This window comes from Panicum virgatum, chromosome 8K (genome assembly GCF_016808335.1).
Source record: "Panicum virgatum strain AP13 chromosome 8K, P.virgatum_v5, whole genome shotgun sequence".
NCBI lineage: Eukaryota > Viridiplantae > Streptophyta > Magnoliopsida > Poales > Poaceae > Panicum > Panicum virgatum.
The window spans coordinates 28233390-28258830 of record NC_053143.1 but is presented as its reverse complement, the minus strand read 5'-3'; the positions used below and the strand labels follow the sequence as shown (position 1 = coordinate 28258830).

The 25441-nt window shown below is 44.1% G+C and overlaps 1 pseudogene; it reads right to left on the bottom strand.

The window, feature by feature from the left end:
* Positions 1-7012: 7012 nt before the first annotated feature.
* On the bottom strand, positions 7013-24545 carry LOC120645599 (annotated as a pseudogene).
* Between the last annotated feature and the right edge of the window lie 896 nt (positions 24546-25441).

Sequence of the window (25441 nt, the reverse complement as noted above, 5' to 3'; positions counted from 1 at the left end):
AGATGACAGGGCGACGCATTGCCCTGGGGCGAATGATTGGAGGATCGTTGATTTCGAGTTCGGAAACTCGACGAGCGATGGAGCTCTGAGCTGTCAGATTGGATCTGACGCTAGTTGAGTTGCCGCTCTCGGTGCTCGAGGTGCTGGTGGGTGGGTTCCGGGGAACCGTAGTTTCCGGGAAACTACCGAAGGTGAAGGAGAATCCGGCGGCGGCCTCCATCTGGATGCTAACGTTGGTGGAGAAGAAGAAGCCGGATCTTGATGCCATCGAGCTCGTTGTAAGGACTCCTGAGAAATCTCCCCTACCTGGCGCGCCAACTGTCGGATTGCTTATCCGGTATGTCCACCAGGGGCATGCCCGGTGGTAGATTTGTAGGTGAAGGGAGGATTCTGGAGCTAAGAACTAGATGGTTACGAGATGACGCTAGGGTTTAGACAGGTTCAGGCCGCTCGGGAGAGTAATACCCTACGTCCTGTGTTGTGTGTATTGTATGAGCTTGATGATGAATGAGATGGGATGATGCGATGCGTTCTATGGGTACCCTCATGGCGCCTTTATAGGCCAGGTGCCGTGGTTTACAAGTAAGGGATGATATCTATTTGGGTTGTTACATGAAATCAGGTCGGTTGAGATCCCTAGATATCTAGAATACATATCCGCGCCTTGATCCTGATCCACAGAGGAACCTTCCGACGTCCAGCCGAGTGCCTGTCCGCCGGGTAGTCGTGCAGAGTGCCCCTGGCCGAGTAGGCACCCAGTCAGGAGATAACTACTCGGCTGGGAGGTACCCGGATGTACCTCCGTCAGATACATTAGCAAAAACATGAAGACTGGATCAGTATCATCCGGAGAGCACACTGCCTTCCTCAATATGTGGCTTGAAAAATTCATCTTTTGTGGCAAAGCTGTTGGCCCAACAAATAATAATCTCAAGCTGGCCGAAGCTTTGGCCGATGGAAACATAGTTCCTCTTGGTAAACACCTCTTGGGAGCAGTTTACCATTTGCTTTACCAAGTATCGGTTCGACTCAGAAATGATCAGCCGATCACCAATCTTGAAGGCCCCTAGTGGTTCATTCAGCTATGGCTACACATGTACATGCACAAGACCATGGTAGTCGATTTGTCAGTGATGAAATTCCCATCAGAAGAATTCTTTGAAGAAGAGGATACAATTACCCGCTGATGCACATCATTCGGTGAAGCTGCTGTAATGATTGCGAATGACCCCAAGACCTTTGGCATAACTGACTTTTTCAAGTGCTTTTATAATGGTTTCCCTGAAATCTCCACCATCTGGTTTGCATATCATGATGAGAATACCAATTATGAAAACCCCTTCAAATTCTAGCTTGATTCTTGGAAGACCGATGAATATGCCACAAAAAGCAGGAAGAAAATAATCTCTCCAAGAATCCTGCCAGCCAATTTCACATCTGGCAAAGAGGCACCCACCTTTGAATTCTATAATCCATCAACAGCAGCCAAGCAATTGGGACTTGGCCAAGTGCCACCTCTCCCTTTATTTGCAGGCAAAGTCCAGTTCAAGGGAGCCATCAGCAATGCTCTCTCCTACGATCGGCTGAAGGACTTGGAACCCAATATTGATATGACACTCCTAGCCGACTGGCAGATTGCGCCTTTCATCACTATCCCTTTTACCCAATGGAGGTCAGAATGGCAAGAGCATCTCTTCTACAGATCTGTCAACCTGTATTGTATTGCTCTGAACAATAACTACCAAGCAGCCGAGAATGAGGTACAAACCAAACCGATCCTTATGACATTTCACAACATCTTTTATCTGCATTTTCTAACAATCACTTTTGATAGGATGATAGCTCCGATCCTCCAACTGTCAGCAGAAGCGGCCAGCCAATTGATTATGCTCTGCCAGCCGACAAGCCCAACATCGGCTACGGTGCTCCATCTCTCACAGATGTTGCTAGTGGGAAGAAATACAAGCTGTCCAGTACCAAGACAACAACTCACAAAAAGAGGAAGTCTCCAGGCCAATCTCTAATAGCAACATCACAGATAAATAATCTGACGGGTCTCCCTTCCTCTTCTTCAGAAGGTAACCTTTCTGAATTTTCTCATGTCTGTGCCTACTTTGACACTAACCATATCATCACTTCTCATTATCAAGACATCCCCAAGGATCAATCTAGAGGAGAAGAAGAAGATTCTCAAAGCACACCTCTTCGCACATCATCAATTATTCAGGTATTGAGCCATTCTGTAAATGCTTGAATTCTTTCATGACCCTAAATCTGACACTTCTTCTTCTTTGACTCTATTAGGTGCAACATTCACCTTCAGCTCCCAGGAAATCCAATACAAACTCCCCATTAATCCAGGTAAAATTCCAGAACTCATTTGCAAACTCATTTTGCAAATTTCTGACAATTACTTTTTAGCTCGCCGATCAAGCACTAATTGGATCATCTGATCAGCCGAGCATTATGATTCCAGCTTCCTCACCATTGCCTCTTGCTCCTCCTGGCTCTAATTTTGATGAAATAAACCTGAAGCAAGTAAGTACCATTATTCTCAATCGATCCCACAACATCTATTGCTCTCTATCGGCTATTCTGACTCTGATTCTCTTGTTAGGCACAAGAATCCCCAGACAACAGTATGTTCTCCTTCCAAATTGGGGCTACATCTCAAGAAGAAGAAGGAGAAATATCAACTGAATCAATTGTGTTGTCTGATGATATTAAAACCAAACTTCAGGAGACACTTCAATTTCTGCATCAAGATATCGGCCAATTAGACAGAAATGCTAAGCCGATTCGTGCTATTTTAGAAGATCTGGAAGGCAAACTCCCAGAATCAATTGAAGAAGTGTTAACTCCCGCAGCCTTCATCGAGAGCCATCGTGTGCAAGTTCTCAGCACTCAGAAATAACTCGCCGATCACCTTCAGCAAGAAAATATTGCCAGTCAGAGAGACAACTCTAAAGCTTTGGTGAAGTCATCTTGTGATGAAATTAAATCTCTGAATGACACCCAGGCTGCTATCCGAAGAAACAAAGCTGCACTGGAAGCCAAGCGTGATCGCCTTCTGCAGGAGCTTACTCAAGTAAACCAAGCAATAGACACTGCAGACCATGATCTTTCACAAATTCCATCGGCCATCACCAGACTCGAAGGAGAAAAACAAGATCACGCTCGTCGAGCATATCAGCTTCACAAGAGTCAGCGACCGATCCCTGGTTCATCGGAGAGTGATAACCAAATAATTCAAGAGGTTGATCAGATTCGCCTGCGTGCGATAAAAATGATCCAAGAGAATCTAGGATTACTGTAAAAACTTCTTCTAATATTTTGTACTGTAATCTTCGGAAGTTGCAAACAATCTGCCCAAACTTCAGAAACATGCTTTCTTTATATTTTATTGCTCTAAGGGCGACTCATATCGCATCGGCCATGTTACAATCGATGTATCTAACTTACAATCGGCTTTACATAATTTTTGCACTAAAGGTAATACTCTTTAGTATTGGCTATAACTAATAATCCGGCCGATACCACAACCGGCCATGTTCCTCATCGATAAAGATTCATCTGAAGAATTCCCAGCTTGCATCGATGTAATTTCATAATCAGCTACTCGAAAGAAATCCTTCTCCCCACGCTTGATCAGAAAGGCAATTCATATGGTCATAACTTACTACGTGAGCCTCAGCTGATGCCACACTGAACGATAAATCGGCAGATACTACTTCGACAGCATCATCAATCCATTGAATTAAACATTGATGCATAGTAGACGGAATGCAACAATTGGCATGAATCCAATCTCGACCCAGGAGTAAACTGTAGGAACCTTTGCCATTAATAACAAAGAAAGTGGTAGGGTCTTACTGCCAATTGTTAGATCGATGCACAATGCCCCCAATGCAGGAGATACGACTCCTTCGAAATCTTTGAGCATCATATCCGTTTTTGTCAAATCATCCTGACTTTTTCCCAATTTGCGTAACATCACATAGGGCATTATGTTCACAGCTGCACCCCCATCAACAAGCATCTTTGTAACTGGCTTGCCATCGACAAAACCCTTCAAAAACAATGCCATAAGATGTTTCATTTTATCATCCTCTGGCTTTTCAAATGTTGCCGGTAATGGCTCCAAATTCAACTGTGCCATGGCTTCTTCCAATTCTGGCTCTTGATCTTTGTCATCTGGTTCCATGAATTCCTTTGGCATTATAAAAACCATGTTAACCGGCGCAACCGATGATCCAGAATCTTGATCGTCATCAGCTTTCGGCTTAACACGCCAAACTTGTGATTTGACTCCTTTCTTACTTAGAGTTTGCTCTTGTACTTCTTCTATGATTTCCAGCTGGCGTAGTCTCTGAACACGCCTTTTCTGTGATCTGGTCAAACCCCCTGGACAAAATTGAGGTTGACTAGTGTGATCTGAATGCGGCTCACATTCTAGATCACTACGCATCGGCTAATCATCTTGCACCCTGTCATCGGCCATCTGCTCTAGCCGATCATGCGCAAGTAATCTTCTTCCAACAGGGTCACGTAGCATGGTCCTGCCCCCCAGTCGATCAGGCACCGATACCTTTTTTCCTAGCCGATCATGCACAGGAGTACGCTCACATTTGTAAGACACATCACCATGACGTGGCTTCATATATGATCGGCTGCCTTGACCATTGCACCCGGGACAATCATATGCCAATGGCAATGTCAACCCTTCATCTCATCAGTAAACAAAGAAAGGACGCCTCCAATGTTCTTTCTATCGATGTGCCTCCTCTTCTCTGCGTTACTGTCTTTCACGGTCACGCTGGAACTTGTTCAACAGCATCTGAGACGTGACACGCCTCTGTGGTGCCGAAGAATGTTCGGCATCTTCTTGTGGACCCTTCCCCTTGACCTCATCGGCTGTTATCTGTGCCTTGGGATCAATGGCTCCAGACTTCTTAGCCGATGATGACGTCAGGATCTTGGCTTGAGGAAGACTCTTGTCTTTGGCCATATCCACCATATTGGTGGCAAACGGATGCTGATCAATCTTCATCGTCCTCTTAGGAGTTTCAAATTTCAGCTTCCCTTGCTCAAAGGCCAATTGAATATGCTGCCGGAAGACTTTGCACTCATTTGTATCATGCGACGTGGCATTGTGCCACATGCAGTACTTCATATTCTTGAGCTCTTCTTCCGACGGGATCTTGTGATATGGCTTTAATTTGATCAACCCTTCCGACAATAACAAGTCAAAGATCTTATCGGCTTTGGTGATATCAAACCCGTACGACTCGGGTTCCTTTTTTCCAAACGGACACATCATCGGCTTCTTGTTGTTCTGAATCCACTCAACCGATGCAACTGTTTCATGTTCTTCATCAGAATCATAATCAGCAGAATATTCCATGAAGTTCACTTTCTTCTTAAAAGGCTTTCTAGGCTCGTATGATCGAGTCTCTCCTGTCATTCGACTCGCGATTTGGCTGATGCTCTCAAACTCTTGCGATGCATACTTGTCCTTGATGTGTGGCAAGAGTCCATTGAAGGCTGCATCAGCCAATTGCTGATCTGACAGAATCAAACTATAGCACCGGTTCTTGACATCTCTGAACCTCTGAATGAAAGCAGCCATTGATTCATTATACCTCTGCCTTAAGCTAGTCGAATCGGTCAACTTTAACTCGGTGATTCCAGAAAAGAAGAACTGATGGAATTGTCTTTCTAAATTGGCCCAATATAATATGGAATTTGCTGGCAGAGTAGTAAACCAAGCAAAGGCCGATCCAGATAAAGACAAGGAGAACAACCGAACTCTGAGTGTGTCTTGATTGGCTGTTTCTCCCAGCCGCAGAAGGAATCTGTTAACGTGCTCCATTGTAGAAACTTCTCCCTACCCTGAAAACTTGGTGAAATCAGGCATCTTGTACTTGTGTGAGAGAGGAATCTGATCATAAGTCGAAGGATAGAGAGTCTTGTACATAACAGACTGCTGCTTTGGTCTTAATCCAAACTGCTCCCTCATTACTTTTGCTCTCTTGGAAGTCTAGTCAACCTGCTGATCAACTACCGGTATCTACTGAGGAGAAACCATATTCATTGGATTTGTCACCATTGCAGGTGAAATAGGGGACATCGGCCGTCCCGCCGATGCCATCTGATGTGCTTGCTGAGCCACCTGATTGGGCGACTGCTGAGTCATTGCCAGCGCGGAAGAGGTCGCCGGTTGTTGAGCCGACGGACTAGCTGACTGCTGACTAGTAGAGTCCATGTATGGCACATTGACATATCGCAATATTCCAGTTGCCTGATCATGGAAAACCCAATTGACTCAACCTTGATGAGGAGACATTGAAATCAGAATTTCTAAAGGAGACTTGGGTTGGAGCATGATCGCAAGATGCTGTCGTGGGGTCATCGGCGGTGGCGCCGATGCATTGGATTGTGCAGCCATCTGTAGACTCCATGTATTCGGAGCAGTCGGCTGTGCTGCCGATGCACCTTGCTTGGAGACCATCGGCTGAGTAGCCGATGCATCAGACTGAGGAACCATCGGTTGAGTAACCGATACATTAAACTGTGCATTGGACTGTGAAGTAAAGAAATCAGATGGCATACCATACACAGTCACTAGATTCCATTCTTTTGGATATCCAGATGCAGATCCTCCCTGCACAACTATAGGAGCAGGCTTGGGAGTTGAATAGATAGGAGCCGTTGGAGCTGTTGATGTTGCAGTAGTAGCCTGCGTTGATGCTTGACTATTACTCGCTTCTGATTGGCTATTTGGAGCCGACAAAGCTGCTGCCATAGACACTTCTAGAGGAACATAGTTCATCTGATCTGGCTGTATATAACAAGAACCCACACAGCTTGGGAACGTACCCTCCGCGAAGGTTTTGACTACTGCATTGTGCACCGTGTTACCCATGACTGTCGAGCTCTTGATGAATGCTTGCGCTACAGCTTGAGACACCGCATCTATCATCTTATTCTCACGCTATGTCTTTGTCAATGGCTAGAAAGATGGGAAGTCAAACTTCTTGATCACATCACCATATCTAGTTGTGCTGAATGACTTGAGACATTCACGCTTGTATTTCTCAACAGATTCAAGATATTCTTTTTGTTGGTCTTCTTTGAGCTTGATTTCATCAACAGGGACGTAGTTGTCTTCACTGACTTCAGTTTCAGTACTAATTTTTGCCATGTTGAAGCTTCTGTCCCACCGGGCATGCCAAAAGATGTGTTGACGCAAAAATCAACACACTGGAATCCGAGGACAAGTGCTCGCCAAGCTCCGGAAAGTTAACCAAGCGTGCCAGTTAATTTGACCTGCAATTGACAAGGAATAAAACAAAGTTAAATTCTAATATCTCTCACACAGGTGTATCGGTAGGTTCTGCCGATAGGGAAAACAACAAAAGAATATTAAATGTGGGTACAGAATAAGCGAGCGCGTCGGCAGTTTCAGCCGATGCGGAAAACGACAAAATCAGCTAATAGGAGCCGATTGCACGTGTGTAACAAGATCTAAGCTACGAATGTGTAACTTAGATAATGTGGCTCGAAACAGATCTAAACCGGCCATTGTGATAACAAGATGTTGCTGCAAATTCTATAGCCGATCTAATATGTTTCTAAGTAGATAAATGTGATAATGGCTAAAAACATAGGAAAAAGCCTACAAATCTAGCCGATATCAATAAATTGTGAATAAATCTAGATGAGAAAATAGCGATGCGCCCGAGATCAAAGCCTAGATAAACTCGATAACTTTTGAATAGATTTGAACGAAGCCACAGCGATGCGCCCGGTAGCTAAAGCTCAAATATACTCGGTAAAACAAAAACTCACTAGCAAATCAAGTCGCTCGAATGTGAGACGTCCTTGATCAACTTGAAAGAACTCGCCGAAAAGAAAATAGCGAAGTCGCCGACAGGAAAAGTAAAGTGCAAGGAAATTGTAAAGGGTTTGTTGTATTGGATGTGTATCAAGTTTTTCCGGTCCCGTACAACTGTTATATATAGTCTACGCTAACAAATTCTAGCCGATTACGGCAAATACATTACTTGACTAAAAAGTAAATACTTTCTAAAACAAACTATACTAAAGATTACAACCGAATCATCAAAATCCTTGTAAAGTTCGGACTTCCTTCCTTCTTCCTGACTCATCGGCAACTCTCATCTGCCGATCACCAAAATGCATGGACCAGCATCTTCACGGAAAATTCTTCTGACGCGTCGGCTGCATTCAAATCAGCCCTGATATTGTACAAGTTTTGGTTTCTTCCAAATCGACAACATTTCCTTCATAATATTATCTTTCTTGGCATGTGTCAAAAAACAGTGTCAACACTCCCCTCTCTCATTTTTATTTTTTCCTTATGATTTTCGTGTTAGGGTTTGTTAGAGATTTTGTTGAAAATGGAGGCACTAACCTCCTTTTGTCCGATGGGCGTCAAGATCCAGTGATTTTGGAGTTCATATTCTTGTTCTCGGTGTTTTTCTTTTTCTGCGATTTTTAGGGTATTTTTGTGCGATTTTCGATTTGCAAATTTTACTCCACCGTTTCGCGAATTTTTTCTTGTATCTGTTAGTCCCTATGGTTGTGATTCTGTTACTTGAGTTTGGTTTCGAATCGTTGTTATTTGAGTGAGTATTTTGGATCTGAAGTCTCAGTGGTTCTTTTGTTCTTCCCCTCGAGTTCTTTTTCTCTCTTTGTTCATTGGGTGGATACCGAGCTCAGGGAGGGGAGACAACAGCGGGGTGCTCACTGCCTGATCCCGAGCAGCAGAGCGCTTGCGCGACGCGCGGCGCTCGTGCGTTGTGCCTGCGGCAAGCGGCGGCACACGCAGGCAGCCTACCAAGTGAGCGGCGGCGCAGCCATCCAGGTGCTTGGGAGTCAGCGGCGCAGACGGAGCCCGCGGGGCTATGCATCACCCGCGCTACAAATATATTGTCCATCGCCTGAAGGAACCACACGGACTAATAAAATAAATCAGCTCATAACTATCGGTACAACTTGTGCCCCATGAATAATGCATATAGCAGGTCTGACATAGAGAACAGGTATTTGGGTGCACCAAGTGAAAGAACGTGCCTTTCTTGTCAAATCTGGTTGTCAGATTTGTGGTTATCAGATATAGAAAAATATAGTTATATGGAAGACTAGTAGGATACAACGCTCTTTCTCTTTTTTATTATTTTTTTTCTTTATTACAAAAGGTCATGGGTATTTTTCTTCTTACGTTCTTTTTCTTCGTCTTAACTTCTACTCTTCTATTTATTTGTTTCTTTTTCTGCTAATCCCTAGTGCGTGTACTATTTATTTTTTTTCTCTACCTCCTTTTTTATTATAAACCTCACATATATATTCCTTACATGATTGTAATTTGTTTTTTAATAATTTACTTTATCTACTTTAATTCTTATATAATTTAATGTTAAAAAATCTATATTTGATTTTTCTTATAGCGAACGTTTTATTCATCACATCGAAGAATGACTTAGGTTTAATTTATACTAATTCATCTGTATTATTGACTCATTGTTAGTTGATGATGCAGAATGATTTATTTACTTTTATATCAACATCAACATCAACATCAACAAAGCCTTTTAATCCCAAACAAGTTGGGGTAGACTAGACTTGAAACCCAACAAAGACCATTATTCATAGTTCTGGCACGTGAATCGCGGTTTTCCAAGCACTCCTATCCAAGGACAAATTTCTAGGTATACTCCAGTCTTTCAAGTCTCTTCTAATTGTTTCTTCCCATGTCAACTTCGGCTGGCCCCTGCCTCTCCTCATATTACCGTCGTGCTTTAGGATACCACTATGCACTGGTGCCTCTGGCGGTCTCCGTTGGACATGTCCAAACCATCTCAGCCGGTGTTGGATAAGCTTTTCTTCAATTGGTGCTATCCCTAGCTTATCCCGTATATCATCATTTCGAACTCGATCCATCCTTGTATGCCCACAAATCCAACGCAACATGCGCATTTCTGCAACACTTAATTGTTGGACGTGCCGCCTTTTGTAGGCCAATATTCCCTACCATACAACATTGCCGGTCTAATCGCCGTTCTATAAAACTTGCCTTTTAACTTCTGAGGTACCTTCTTGTCACAAAGGACGCCAGATGCTTGGCACCACTTCATCCATCCCGCTTTGATTCTATGACTAACATCCTCATCAATATCTCCATCTCTCTGTAGCATCAATCCCAAATATCGAAAGGTATTCCTCTTGGGCACTACTTAGCCTTCCAAACTAACACATCCCTCCTCATGAGTGGCGCCGAAGTCACACCTCATATACTCAGTTTTAGTCCTGCTAAGTCTAAAACCTTTGGACTCTAGCATTTGCCGCCACAACTCCAGCTTCCTATTCACTCCCGCACGGCTTTCATCAACTAACACGACATCATCAACGAAAAGCATACACCAAGGAATATCACCTTGTATATCTCTTGTGACCTCTTCCATCACTAGGGCAAAAAGATACGGGCTCAAAGCTGATCCTTGATGTAGTCCTATCTTAATCGGAAAGTCATCTATGTCACCATCACTTGTTCGGACCCTAGTCATTACATTATTGTACATGTCCTTAACGAGGGCCACATACTTTGTTGGGACTTTATGCCTATCCAAAGCCCACCACATCACATTCCGTGGTATCTTGTCATAAGCCTTATCCAAGTCAATGAAAACCATGTGTAGGTCCTTCTTCTGCTCTCTATACCGCTCCATAACATGTCTTATTAGAAAAATTGCTTCTATGGTTGACCTTCCAGGCATGAAACCAAACTAGTTCATAGTGACCCGCGTCATCCCTCTCAAACGATGCTTAATAACTCTCTCCCATAGCTTCATAGTATGGCTCATCAATTTAATTCCCTGGTAGTTGGTGCAGCTTTGAATATCCCCTTTGTTCTTGTAGATCAGCACCAATATACTCCTTCTCCACTCTTCAGGCATCTTGTTCGACCGAAAAATACGGTTGAAAAGTTTTGTTAGCCAAACTATAGCTATATCACCTAGGCACCTCCACACCTCGACTGGAATACCGTCAGGGCCTGTCGCCTTATTTTATACTTGTACATTTATTTACTTTTATATACTAACTTTTTTCATGTGTATATATTTATTTCACATGAAATAATAATTTATTCATGATGTAGACATATTTCATGTTCTGGTATGCAATTATTTTGTTCACTTTTGTAGACTAAATTATTCAGTGATATGGTCTCATTTGTTCGCAATATTTTTTTTTATGTTATATAATTAAATGTTCCCGATGTTTAATATTTTGTTTGTAATATACTATTTATTTGTTCATTATATTTAATATTTTTATTCGTAAAAAGAATCATTTGTTCCAGTTGTACAAGTATGTGTTCGCAGTAGATAAAACTAATTATTACATAACAAAAATAGTTTTAAAAATATTATTGAAATATAATTAAGTGTGGTCTTATTTTGAAGATCTTATTGCAAAAATATATTATTGCAATTATAATTTAATTTAGATTCATGATTTAAGATTTATATTTTTTTAGTTTTGAATCTACATGCACGTAGAATAATATCATCAATTTTGTCTGTTTTGCATGTAATGCTCCACCTTGAGTGGACAACTAAACTAGTGGGCTGCAGCCCAATAATTATTCTCGCTTCTTCAGGTGACTAGAAAACCTCGCGGCATTGCCGCGAGTTGCCATAGGATGTACCCCTGATATGTTTGGATTTTTTTCGCATGCGGTTGTATAGCTATTTTTATAAATGAATTGTAGAAGCATTTTGAATTTCAAGCAACTTTTATATCGAGCACTTTTTTATTTGAAGACGTTTCGGTGTTCCAATTATAGGTTCAATGGGTGATTTACTATAGAGCTTCGGGTTTCTCAATTTGCTCTGTAGCGAAGTTGTAGGTTGCTCTTTATGCTGAACATTTTTTAATTTGAAGACGTTTCATTTCAATGGGTTTGGGCATGAAGACATGTTCGATCACTTTTGGTTAATTTGTATGCATTTGGATGAATTTATAGAATGTATTTAGAATTTGTTCTAATTAAACAATGCATAGAAGGGCAAAAATGGAATATTTAGAATGTACTCATAGTATTTGTTCATAGGGTTAATTGGGTCTGTACCATTATAATTTTACCGCATTTGAAGCGCGCCATTACTTTTCGAGAAACTATGACAGTGCCATTACAATTTCACACTTATTCAAAACATGCCATTCTGTACCGTTTCGATGTGTTTATGAAAAACTTTGGACCAAAATGCCCTCGTCTTCAACCTCCCACCCCTATCCCATCTCTCCCCTATCCTGTCTAAGGTACGCCCCCTCCTCTCCCTACAGCGCCGCCCCCTCCCCTCCCCTTCTTCCCTCCCTGCAGCGCGCGGCGGCGCTCGGGCGAGCGCGGGGGGCCGCGGTGCCTGTGCAGCCGCACCAGCAGCCGTGCCTGCGACATCGCAAACACGCTCAGCGGCCGTGGCGAGAGGCCGGCAGCGCGAGCAGCGGTGGCCCAGGACTCGAACCCTCGGGCTCGCCGGCCCCCGTGTCCTCCCGGCGCCACCACCGCGTCGATATCCTGGCCGAGGACCTCCTGCTCGTCCGCGAGACAGTTAGCGCTGCCCGGCGACACCGTCGCCTCCAGGGCATCGAACACCGCCGAGTAGTAGTCCACCGCCGCGGCCACCCGCCGGTGCAGGTCGTCCTCCGGGCAGTCGCTGCCGATGCTCGCTTCCCTCTCGGTGAGGGTCACCATAGAGGGGTTCATGGATTTGACCAGTTCAGGAACGCCGCGACCTTGCCATCGCTGCCGAGCTTGTGCAAGAATAGCACGCAGTCGACGGCCAGTGTCTCTTCCGGGTGCAGCTCCAGCTCCGTGGCTGGGTTGTCGGCGAGCTGCGTGGTGCAGGGGAGGAGGAGAGGGTGGAAGCGGAATGGGAGGTTGAGGGAGCCGGCGAAGGCATGGAAACGGTCGCCGGTGCGTAGGGGCAAGTCGCGGTCGGGACCGGCGCCCGTGATCCGGACCTCGGGCGGGCCGAGATTAGGGTCCGCGCGGTCGGCGATGGCCTGCAGGAGCGGTGGCCACTACACGCCGTGTGCGGTATCGAGGTCGAAGAAGAAGAAGCCGCTCCACCAGCGGGCTCGGCGACGACCTCCCTGCGGCCCTATCGTCGCCGTCCACGCGGCAGGTGAGAGCGCGGGTGAAGTGGTGCGCGAGGCGGTTGGCTGCGTCGCTCCGCGGGTCGGCGGTGGACAGGACTTCGGCTGCCGCGCGCCGAGCGCCGTCGATGTCGCCTCGGTGGAGGAGGCCGGCGCACGCGAGCACGAGCCCTCTCGGCGAGGAGGACCCGAGTAGTATGTGCACGGGCACGGGCGATAGCGCAGAGGTTGAAGACGAGGGCATTTTGGTCCAAAGTTTTTCATAAACACATCGAAACGGTACGAAATGGCATGTTTCGAGAAAGTGTGAAATTGTAATGGCACTGACATAGTTCTCGAGAAGTAATGGCGCGCTTCAAATACGGTAAAGTTATAATGGCACAGATCCAATTAACCCTTGTTCATATGAACATCATGTTGATGTTATGTTTGCATATTATCGCATATGGGTTCCATATGAAGTCTCTTTGATTACGCTAATGTAGCATAAAATAGGATGGCAACATTTTTTTGGTTTTAAAAAAGAGAATATTTAGGATTCCTTTTTTGAAGAAGTTGTGTGGCTTCTTAAAGAAAAGAAAATTGTAACCGAACAAAATCTATTTGGAATTCTAAAACACCTTTGGTTACAATACAATGATTTGTTCTATAATCGTGTAACACGAATAAACTATTTTAGAATAGCATTTGATATGCTTGTGTACCGCTGGCCGAAGCATTTAGTGCCAGCGGTGAGTAGCGGCGGGTGCCACGGCTTGCTCGCGTAGCTGCCGCCTTCGCCTCCGCTGCCGTTGCTGCTCTTGCCTTGATGTGCGACCGGCACGGACCGGCGACGGCACCGAGCAGGGTGTCGCTGTGGCGGGGTTCGGCCACGCCGGCGCGTTCCGGCGACGGCGGCGAGCAGGGCTTCGTGACGGTGGAGCCAGGTTGGGCGGTGGTGCGACGATGCAGCTCGGTGGAGCGGCACGGTAGCCTGGTGGGAAGCTTGGTGCGGCATCGCGGCTGCCTGGCGGGAGGCGCTGCGATCCGAGGGCCCCGCGGCGCGTGCTGCTCTCATGGCCGGGGTGCGTCGGCCGAGCTGAGCTGGAGACGAGGATTGCGGGTTAATTCTGCTAAAGCTCTAGGGTTTTTTCGAAAAAAATTGAAAAACGCATAATCTGGACCGTTCGCGAGCCCGATCCGATGGCTCGGAGAGGAGCAACCGATCACTAATAGAAAATAAGCCAAAGGTCCACTCTAAAAATACCGGTATGAAAATGAACCGGTACCTATACTAGCATAGGTACCGGTTCATCTTCATACTGGTACTTTTGGGGTTGATGGAATTTATGGATGAGCCTTAGGTACCGGTTGGTAACACCAACCGGTACCTAAGGCTCACCATAGGTACCGGGTGGTAAATTTTACATTAGTACCGGGAGGTACCATCAACCGGTACCTATGGATGAGCCTTAGGTACCGGTTGGTGTTACCAACCGGTACCTTAAGAGCCTTAGGTACCGGTTGGTGTTACCAACCGGTACCTAAGGCTCATCCAAGGGTTACTTCAAAAGGAAAATATCTCTCTTCCCATCATAAGTGATGTGTAGGTGAGATGGTAAGAAAGGTGCACTGACGCAAGAAGTCACAAGTTCGAATCCCAACCACCACCGCATGCATATTTTTGACAAAAATGAATGCCATTGGTACCAGTTGTGTTACCCGGTGCTAAAGGCAAGAGCCTTTGGTCTCGGTTGCGGGGGTACCGGTTGGAAAAACCGGTACCTAAGGCCCTATTCAACCGGTGCCTAAGGGCCTTTTTCCAGTAGTGGATGTGGCCACGCTCTCCGCCCACCTTTTGTTGCGAAAATCGTATAGTAAGATTACTGCTTTGCTCTACCCTCTGCTCGCTCGAGCTCTGCTCACCGGCACTATACAGCCTATTCTCTGCGGTGAAAAGCACTTCTGTTGGGTGTTTCAATAATGTTTTGTGAGAGAAAATAAGTTGAAAAAAAGCTGAAGAGAAGCGGAGTCAGTGCTCCATCAGAGATCAGAGGCACAACACGGGCTACAAAACCAAGCAAGGATAAGGAGGGCACCTCAGCCTGACTTGTGCTTCCTTGCACTTCCTTGCACCGCGAACCTTGCGCTAATCCATTTCCTAAGCAAGCCAACAGCAGAGTATCATCTCTCTCTCCATCGGTGGACACAGCAAACACACATGCACGCACCTCTCCCATTTACTCTGTCGGTGTGTGCAGAAAATTCACCTCTCTCTCTCACTCACCGCCTCTCTGTCGTGGACAAAAGGCCACGAGGCAGCAGCAGCTCTCTTTCATTCTCTCTCTCTGTTGGCAGACTCCTCTCCTCACTCTGATTTTTTTTTGCTTCTCCGCACCAAACAAGCAGGCGACAGCTCCCTTCTCTACGTGAGCAATCCAGCAAGTACGAGCTCTCCCACCCCCCCCCCCCCCTTGTGTTCTTGCTTTTCCCACCACCGCAGGAAGCTAGCACCTGCGCCTCCTTTTTTTTTCTCCCCCTCCAACCCCCCTCCAATCAAATAGCAGAGCTAGCAGCCGAGCAGCATGCCACCATGGAAATGAGATCGAGCTTAGGAGCTGCGCCGTGGCGATGACGCCGGCCTCGGGAAGGAACCGAACGGGAACTGCGGCGCCGACGCGTGCAAGGAGCCAAACTCGAAGCTGCTCCTGGCGCGTCGCTCGGCCGGGATGGAGGTGCACGACACCGCACACACGCCCGCAATGAGGACCGCGCCAACCCGCAGAAGCACGAGCTCGCCACAACCACAGTGACTCCGTCGCCTCCTCGCCATGGTTTTCGAGGAGGGCAGCGCCGCCGCGCGTGCGCGCTCGAGCTCGAGCGTAGCGGCGGAATTGCGGCGCCTGGCACTCGGACCTCTCCGGCTCCCTCTTCCAGTGCCCTTCCACGGTGGGGCTGGTCAGATCCGACGGCCTCGAGCTCGGCCCGTGGCGGCGTCGGCCGGATCTGGTGGCATCGACGTCCGGCTACGGCGGTGGCGGCGCCGTCCTTGAGCTCCGTGGCGGCCCAATTTGGCGCGTCCTCCTCCCCCCTTCCTGGCCGGCAGCCATGGCGGGTGCCCGCGCGAGGCCATGGCGGGGAGCAGATCCCCGGCAAGCGGTGCGGTGGAGCGGCGGCGGCTCCTCCAGGTGCGGTGGCGGAGCAGGAGCGGGGGCGGCCGGCAAGGCGTGGGTCGACGTGCTAGAGGGACTGCGTGTTGATTTTCTATTAGTACAAGGGTTTTTTATAAAAATCTTTGGATTTGCAAGATCTAGACCGTTAGTGCGCTCAATCGAACGGCCGGAAAAAACGGGTGATGTGGACACGCTGGCCGGGCAGCTTTTGTCGCGTGAATCGTATTTAGAGATATGGAAAAGATTTGTCGCCTTCGGTGACAGCTAGTCACACCGAGGCGGAGCAGCACACGCGCCTGCAGCACAGGCCAGGCAGGCCAGCTCGCGCAGTAGCAGCCCACGTAAAGCACATCAGGCAGCCCAGCTTGGGGCTGGCTTGGGCGGGCTGAAAGGCAGGGCAGCATGCCCAGCTGTGCCACGCACGGAGCAAAGGAAAGCAGCCCACTGTGAGCGTTTCCTTCTTTCTTTTGTTTATCTGTTTTATTTCTTGTTTCCTAGATTATGCTAATAAGTTAGAGTTAGCTAGTTTTAATTAGTTGTTACTCTTGCTAATTTCTGCTAATCTTAGTTACTCCATGCATGCTTAGTTAGTTTTTTAATCTTGCTACTTTTAGCTAACCTTTGCATGCTTATTTAAAAAAAAGGTTAATCAGTGTTTGTTTTATTTTGTTTGGAGAGTCCTTTTGCTGGGCGGGGTTAGGCGTCGCTTCAGGCGACAATAGCGCCAAGCGTCACCTGGAAACGAAATTAATTTCCTTCTCGATAGATCCGAAAATATGCACGTTGCTGATGGGCCAAATCTCAGGCCCGTTACCAGAATTTCGTTTCGACTGTTTCTGCGCTAACCGGCATTACCGATTCTGATTTTAACTCATAATCTTGCTTCGGTGCAAGAGATATTGCAATTAAAGATGCTACATTTACGCCTCGGCAAGCGCGAGCAGCATTGAGCTGTCGCTGGATTTGCATCTCATGTGGGAGACTTGCATGCGTGTGTGGATTTGCATGTAGGGGAGGTAGAGTGGGTGTCAGCTTGCATGCGTGGGAGATTACGACGCGGAATTAATCAACCAGTGGCGTTAACCGACAAATATTAAGCGTGTGTTTAAATTCTGCAAACATTTGGACAAAATTTACTGTAGTAATTTTCAACCAAAAATTATAAGGACTAAACATGATCAAATTATAAAACTAATTACATGAATGGACGGGAAAATCACAAGACGAATCTATTAAACCTAATTAATCCATCATTAGAGATTGTTTGCTGTAGCACGACATTATCTAGTCATGGTCTAATTAGGCTTAAAAGATTAATCTCATAATTACATCCGAGGGTTGTGGAATGTGTTTTGTCAGTCACCCACACTCCTAATTAGTGGTCAAACACTCGAAGTTAATGTAGGGCTCAAAAATTTTGGAATCTAAACAAGGCCTAACTCACATGTGAGAAGATTATTGTGTGTTTAACTATCTCCTTGATCCGTGTACCCAGATAAAATATGATATCTAATAAAAATGGAAGGAGTATTACTTTTCTTAACATGTGTTTAGTCTTTTCAATAATAAATGCATGCATGCAGGTGAAGATAAATTGGTGATATCACTCACATGCAAGGGGAGTTCACATTCAGAAAAATCAATAAATTTTAAATTGTGCATCCAAATTAAATTTCGATTGCATCATTATCTTTTTTATGATAATATCTTTAAAACAAGACATAACTTGCTTATGTTTGCACGATATTTTTGAAAAATATTTTTAATACTAAATAATTATTTTTAGCTACTAGGAATAAATATTTTAACAACATGAACAAATGATTATTTTCTAGGCACAGAAAATTAAACATGACGAACAGATAATAATGTACTACAAACAAAATTTTAACTGAAAATATCACGAACAAATAGAAAATGTCATGGAAAAACTTAATCTATAAAGGAAATAAATAATTTAAAATTGTGAATAAATTAGTTATACGCAGAAAAATAATTTTACATGAGAAACAAATGCAGCTACATATGAGAATAAATGGATCAATGTCACGGAACAATTTAATCTATAAGGCGAACAAATAATTTGACATTGGGAATAAATTAGTTACATGTAGAAAATAATTTTACATGAAGAACAAATGCAACTACGTAGTAAAAATATTATTATGAGCATATATACACGTGCTAAACAAGTTAGTATATAAAAGTTATAATCATTTCACATACCAACTTATGAGTCTGGAATATAAATAAATTAGAATACATTGTATGACTTGTTCTTAAAATATGCACAAATAATTCTGTACTACTGTAACAAAAGATAAGTATAGATTGGTTAACATGTGATTATATAAAAAAAATATGGCTAACATAAATTATAAAAGAATAAATTATAAATTCAGGTGAAGATTATGTATGTGAGGCTCATAATCAGGAAATAAAATGAAGACAAAATAATAAATAAACAGATACAGAAGATGTGGGAAAATAAATGAAAATAAAAATGGATGGAAAGAACTAGGAAAGAGAAAAAAGAATAGCAGAAAAAAATAAAAATATAGAACATGAACAGAGAGAAAAGAAAACAAAGTGATAGGCACCACATAGCGAAAAGTGTATAAGTTGCGCTCACCGTAAAAAATAGTAGAACTTGTCATGCTGTCTTTGCTAGCAGCACATTCACCGTCCGCATAGCATGCAATGGTCAATTGGCTCGGATAACCAAGCAAGCACGTGGCACGAGATAATACTATTTTGTGCTGACCCATTAATATTTAACTATTGCACATGTTGCCTGCTAAATTGAAGGAATTCGTTTTTGCATGCAGAAAATGACAAAAGTACCGACATCATTTACATGCATGCAAATCTAAAACTAAAAAAGTTATAACCAATAAATGGAGCGTCCATATTAAACATGGATTGCACTATTATCTTCCTTATCACAAGATCTCCAAAAAAAGACCACACTTGCCTATATTTGCATGAAATTTTTTAAAAGCATTTTTAAGTACCAAATACTAAATTTCATAAACCGGAAACAAATATTTTAAGAACATGAAAATTTTTTACTTTCTGCTAACAAAAAGTTAAACATATCGAAAAAATAACAATATACAATGAACAAAATATTACACATCGCGAACATTTAATTGTATAGAGTAAATAATAAAAATTAATACTACGAACAAATAGGTCAACATCACGGAACAATTTAATCTAGAAAGCGAACAAATAACTTTTCATTGCGAACAAATTAGTTACACACAGATAAATTTTTTTACATAAAATACAATCAAATATATATTTAATAATATATAATTTATGATAATTTCACACATAAAAATAGCACATAGATACATGTGCTAAATAAGTTAGCATATCAAAGAAAAATATAATTTCAAATATCAGTCATATGAACTCACGAATTAGGATAAAATATTCGCAAGAAAAGAAATAAAAATGTAATCCAGAAAAGTTAGCGTAGAATACATGGAAGAAAACTAAGTTAGCGTAGAATACAAGGAAGAAAACTAAAAATAAAAAAGGAGAAAAGAAAATAGAAGAAAAGACATGTTAAAAGTGAGAAAACAAATAACAGAAGGAAAAATGAAAGGAAAAATATGGAAGAAAAAATATTAAAATAAGAAAACATGAAATTGACAAATATTAACGAACATGTGAGGCACAGTCCTTTTCTAAAAAACCATTTATGAATTTATGTAGACACAGGGAGTAAAGAAGAGTGATATGGGTTATAAAATAAAGGAACCATCCGCTTAGGAATAGAAGAAAAGAATAATTAAGTAAAAAGAGAAAAATGAAATAAATAGAAAAATAAATAAGACTAAAAGTATTTGTAGAATGGATAAAAATAGAAAGTGTAACAGAAGGGGAAAATAGATGGGATAAATTGAAACTATTAATGGCAGGAAAAATAGTAGAAAAGAAAAACAAAACAAGAAAGAGCTAGGGGCAGTAAAGAAAATCGTGAAACACGAACACACGGAGAAAGAGAAGGGCGCAGAAAAGAAAATGATGAAACATTAAAATACGAAGACATACTGAAAATATGGACATTAGCTGCACATGCACATGGCCTCTCACATGGCGAGCCAGCTCCAGTCTGACCGCAACACATTGAGTAGCAGTAGGCTTGCAGACTACTAGTAGAGAGATATGGAGCTTTAGACCCTGAGAAATAAAAAAATTAATTGAATAATACCTCAAGTTGTTGAGATATAATTGTAGAGATATAAGATGAGTGATACAAATTATGGAAGAAGAAGTAGAAACCAGTTAAAAATAGAACAAAAATAGAAGAAAAAAATATAAAAGGAGATAGAAATAAATAATATCATGTAAATTGTATTAGGAGAAAAGAATAAAAATGAAATAGGTAAAGGAATAAAGAAAATATGAAGGAAAATGAATAAAAACTACAGAATAAGAAAAAGAGGAAAAAAATTAACACCGATTAGACGTGTTGCATGCTGCATGCACACGTGCACAGGTAATGCACATGCAAACATGCGATTTTCTCTTCAGGCGATGATTCACTAATTTGTAACGCGAGCGATATATATCCTCACCACTTTTTAATAGTGGATTTTCTTCGGCTTCCGCTTTGAGTCAAGCATTCCTAATCATTTATAGGATAAGCGTATCACCAGTTGACTCATGTTATCTTGACCATTAGAAGAGAGGGCTTCTGGGCAGTGAATTGGAATTAATTTTTTCGCTGAGCTTTCAAAGCCTCACATTCACCTCCCTCTGGTCACCCGTTCTGGTCCCACATATATAGACCAATTCATAATTATCACATATACATATACATAGTCACATCGAGATTGGGATTGAGATGTCGCAGGATACGTTCTGCACGTGGTCCACCAGTTGCTGTAAAAACTGGTCATCGGAATACACTTCAGAAAGTCGGTTTCCCTGCATGGCAGGACATTGGTTCCTCCTGCAGATTAGCAATGAAGTTGACCTACGATATGTGCCAAGTCCACTGTGTGCCCAACACTAAATAATGTTCATACAATTAAAAATGAGCTAACAGCCAAGACTGCACATCTGGGGATTGATGGAGATCATAGTTTTCCTCCACAATCTGACGAGCATATATCTTCAGATAAACTAATAACCGTATTGTCCTAATAAGCACAAGAAGTTAGAGTGTACAAGATACCACAATCTTTTCTATACACTAACATTGGATTTTTTTTCACCCCCTGACTTAAATAATTGGGTGGTCACGACTGCATTCACGGATCTTGACGTAAATTAGTGTTCATTTTACACCCTTTAAGTATTAATTTTATTATGTTCTAGGGATTGCATAATTTTATATACCCCTAGTAATTTGGATATTTGATTACACCCCATATAAAATTTTCAGACTGGTTTTGTATTCATGGCCCCCGTTTAACCGAGGTTCATGCTTTAGTGGCATTCTATCTCTCACAGTCTTGGAGCTACACTGCCTCTGGATGCGCCAAGAAGAAATGGCCAAGCCATCAGGTCCTGCTCAAGAAATTTGCAGTGTGGTCCAACGGTAAGCACACATGTTGGCTATGGCCAGCTCCCATTTCTCGACAGGAGCACCGGCAAAATTTGGTATCCTGTATGAGCAGCGTTAACGGTCCCCCTTTTATTGGATTATTGGCACTGGGTCATGGCTTGGTGGTCAATGCTATCCGTGGTTGATAGCCCTTCTATCGAGATTCCATGCATTATTGCATAGTCTGCCCTTATCTCTCTATATATATATCTTGGTACGCAAGAGGACAAAAGGGATTCCACATGGCGTAACGACATTAATATTGGATTGACAGAGAGGCGATACCGAGAGCACAACAGCAGCGAGAAGGTGGCCTAAAGAGTAGCAGATAGAGAGGTGAGGAGCGATGCGAAATTGACGAAGCTTATCTGATAATATCAAAGTTTGCATTTTAAACTTAGCGGGGGGGGGGCGCTCATATTTATAGCAATCTTTTTGTTCAATTGGCAGGTGATGTCCTTAATTGTTGATAATGATACACCTTAGGTAATTTTGTCAATGTCAAGATCTACTAGCTCAGTCTTTCATGTTCAGGAGCGTTGTTTCGCTATGTAAGAAAGTGTCAAAAGAGACACTCCTATAGGAGACGCCAAACTAAACTGTCTCCAATAACGTATTAACCAGCGTCTCCTATAAGTTTATTCCCAATGCTCTCAGGAAGACCCACGTCTCCTATATATATTCAACTCGCGTCTCCTATAACATTGTGTTATAGGAGACGCGGATTAACAATCCACGTCTCCAATATCGAATGTAAGAAGAGACATGTATCAGCTGAAACGCCCGTGCATTGAAGACTCGTGTGTCCAGCCGCGTCTCCAAATTAACTATTTTCGGACCCAAAATTTTTCTCCAATACCGTTGAACAATGACACATCCATCCGTATGCCTGATACCCCCTCCCTCTCCCGACGTCTCCTCTCTCTCCCCCTGAATCCCTCTCACTCGTCCTCCCCCCTCTCCTCTCACAGATCTGGTGATGTCGGTGACAAAACCCTAGCCCATGGCCCTCCCCCTGCGCCTGTGGATGGTAATGCAATAGTGGCGGTGTTCTGTCCGAATGTCGACAAGGCGGCGGGATCGGTCTCGTCGGGTAGTTCCAAGTGAGCAGCAAAGGGAGACGACTCAAGTCAGATACACGGAGGTTCGAGCATGACGGCTTCAAGGTGGCGTGAATATTCGTCAAGATGGAGTTTGTTAGATATGTGTCGAATATATGTACACTTTGGTTATAATTGGACTTGAGTTGTAATTTGGTAGGTTAAGGATAGAGTTTGAGTCGTACTTTGTATCCCTAGGGCCCATACATATGAGGGCACTACCGTGTAACCGTGAGACGACTTGGGCGGCTGGCGTGGGCGGCGGCGTGGCCGCGGTGGTGCCCGGATGTCGGTGTAGCTGTTATTTATGGGAATGAGCGTCCGTAGTCATGCCCCCGAGAATGTAGGCACATCGCCGAACCTTGTTAAAAAACATCGTGCCTCGGTGTCGTTCTCGTTTGTGTGATCTTGTGATTTGGTTCTGCGTTCTTGGGTTATGACTTCCGCGCTATTATTCTAACAGTACGTGTGATCAGAGGAGGTACTATGTGATGTATATATGGCCTTTTTTATCAATTTCCGTCCCCTATTTTTTGTTTCTTTAATTCTTCATAGGAGTCGCTGGTTGCCAACATGGGAAACGTGGAAGTAATAAGGTGTGTCACTGTTAACCCTAACAGGAGACGTGGATAATTAAGAAACGCGTCTCTAATAAGGGCTCATTGGTGACGGATTCACATCGGTGACAAAAATTTGGTGAGGCTAATTTTTTTCGTTTCTGATGAGAGTTTTTTGGCATCTCCAATGAGGGGTTCCGGTACGCAAATCTGGTTTTGCGACCGACCGTCAGGTTCGAAACTGGCGACCGACGATGGACACGTGGGTGGGTCCTGCTTCCCGCGTCACGAGCCCCAGCTTATCTTTCCAAAATAATTCCTTTTCCTACTGCATTTATTTTTCATTTCCCTTCCCTCTCTCTCGAGCGATTGGTGGACGTAGAGCTCCAGCCCGGCAGCCGGAGAGTCCTAAGTTTTGTATGTATAGCTATTTTATAGAAAAAAAGTTATATAACTTTGGATAAGTTATAGATACAACTTTCTTTTTTCTAAATAAGTTTTGTTTCTCTTGCATAATTTGTATGTATAGCTATTTTATAGGAAAAGTTATATATATAACTTTTTGTTGCACAAATATGTTTAGCATAATTTATACGTACAAGATATTCTGAACAAGTTTGTACATAAAAATTATATATACATAAGTTATTACTTACCAAAAATAGAAAATGGTGAAAATAAAATTTTCCAAAAAAGGAAAGTTTGGCGATGTCTGGAATCGATCGTTGGGAGACCTCCTGGCGAGCGCGAGTGTAACAACCCTGATCATTGGGCCCGCCTGTCATTCCTTGCTTCCCTCTCCAAGCTCCTGGAGTGCTCCCGTGCACAAATCGGGAGGAGCTCAAATCGTCCACGGCACCGCTCGAGCATGTCGCGCGTGCTGCGTGTGCCCCGCTACTCACTCCTTCACATGCCCCTGCTGCTGTCGCTGCTGCTGCCGCTCCTGCTCCCGCCTGCGCCCACGCCGCGCCGTCGCCTCCCGCATCGCCGACGCACGCCACGCGCCGCATGCGCATGAGCCACGCCGTTGCCCGCCGCGGCCGCGAGCTGAACTCACCGCGTGCCGCTCCGCCCCGCTCGCCGCCTGCTGCTCCGTCCCGCCGCGGCGCCTTTCGTCTCGCCTCCATGGCCCCGCTCGGCCCTCAATGCCGAACCGCCGCTCGAGCCCGCGCCGACCCCCAACAACCCCCAAACCCACTTGCCCTCGGCCCCCTGAAGCTCCTCACCCCGACCCGTCGATCCCGCTCGCCCGAGCTCGCCGGAGCGCCGCCCGCACCGCCACCAAGCTGCTGCTCACGCTGCGCCCCCACCTCCGGCCGTTCCCGACCCCAACCGAGCACACCCCCGGGTAGCCCTCGCTTCCCTCATGCTCCTCCACCCCTCCACCACCGCCGGCGGGCCACCACCTCGCCGGATTTTGGCCCGGACCGCCGCTGACCTCCATAGGGACCTCATGCAGCAATAGGTAAAACTGCAGGGCCTTTTTGCAAAGCCTATGACTCATATGAATAGTTTAGATTAGTGCTGCGCAATTCTAGAAAAGTCCAGGGGCTTTGGTGTAAAGTATCTTTTTCTTTTATGCATAAATTAGCTGTTAGCTTCTAAAATCCATAGAAATTCATGTATAGCTCAGAAAAATATGAAACTTGTTTTGTTGGATTCCTCTAGTTTATATCTACTTAGCAAAAATATTATTTTGCATGTTTCCTTGTTGTTTCTTAAAGTTTTAGTGTGTTTTCGTATGCTCTGTCCGAAAATAGTTTAATGTAGAACTTTTTGCTGGAAAGTTACAAAATGGAAAAACTAATTTTGTTAGCTTTGTATTCATGCCTAGTATCTATGGTAATTTTATTGGATTTTTTTAGTTAATTTTGCATGCCT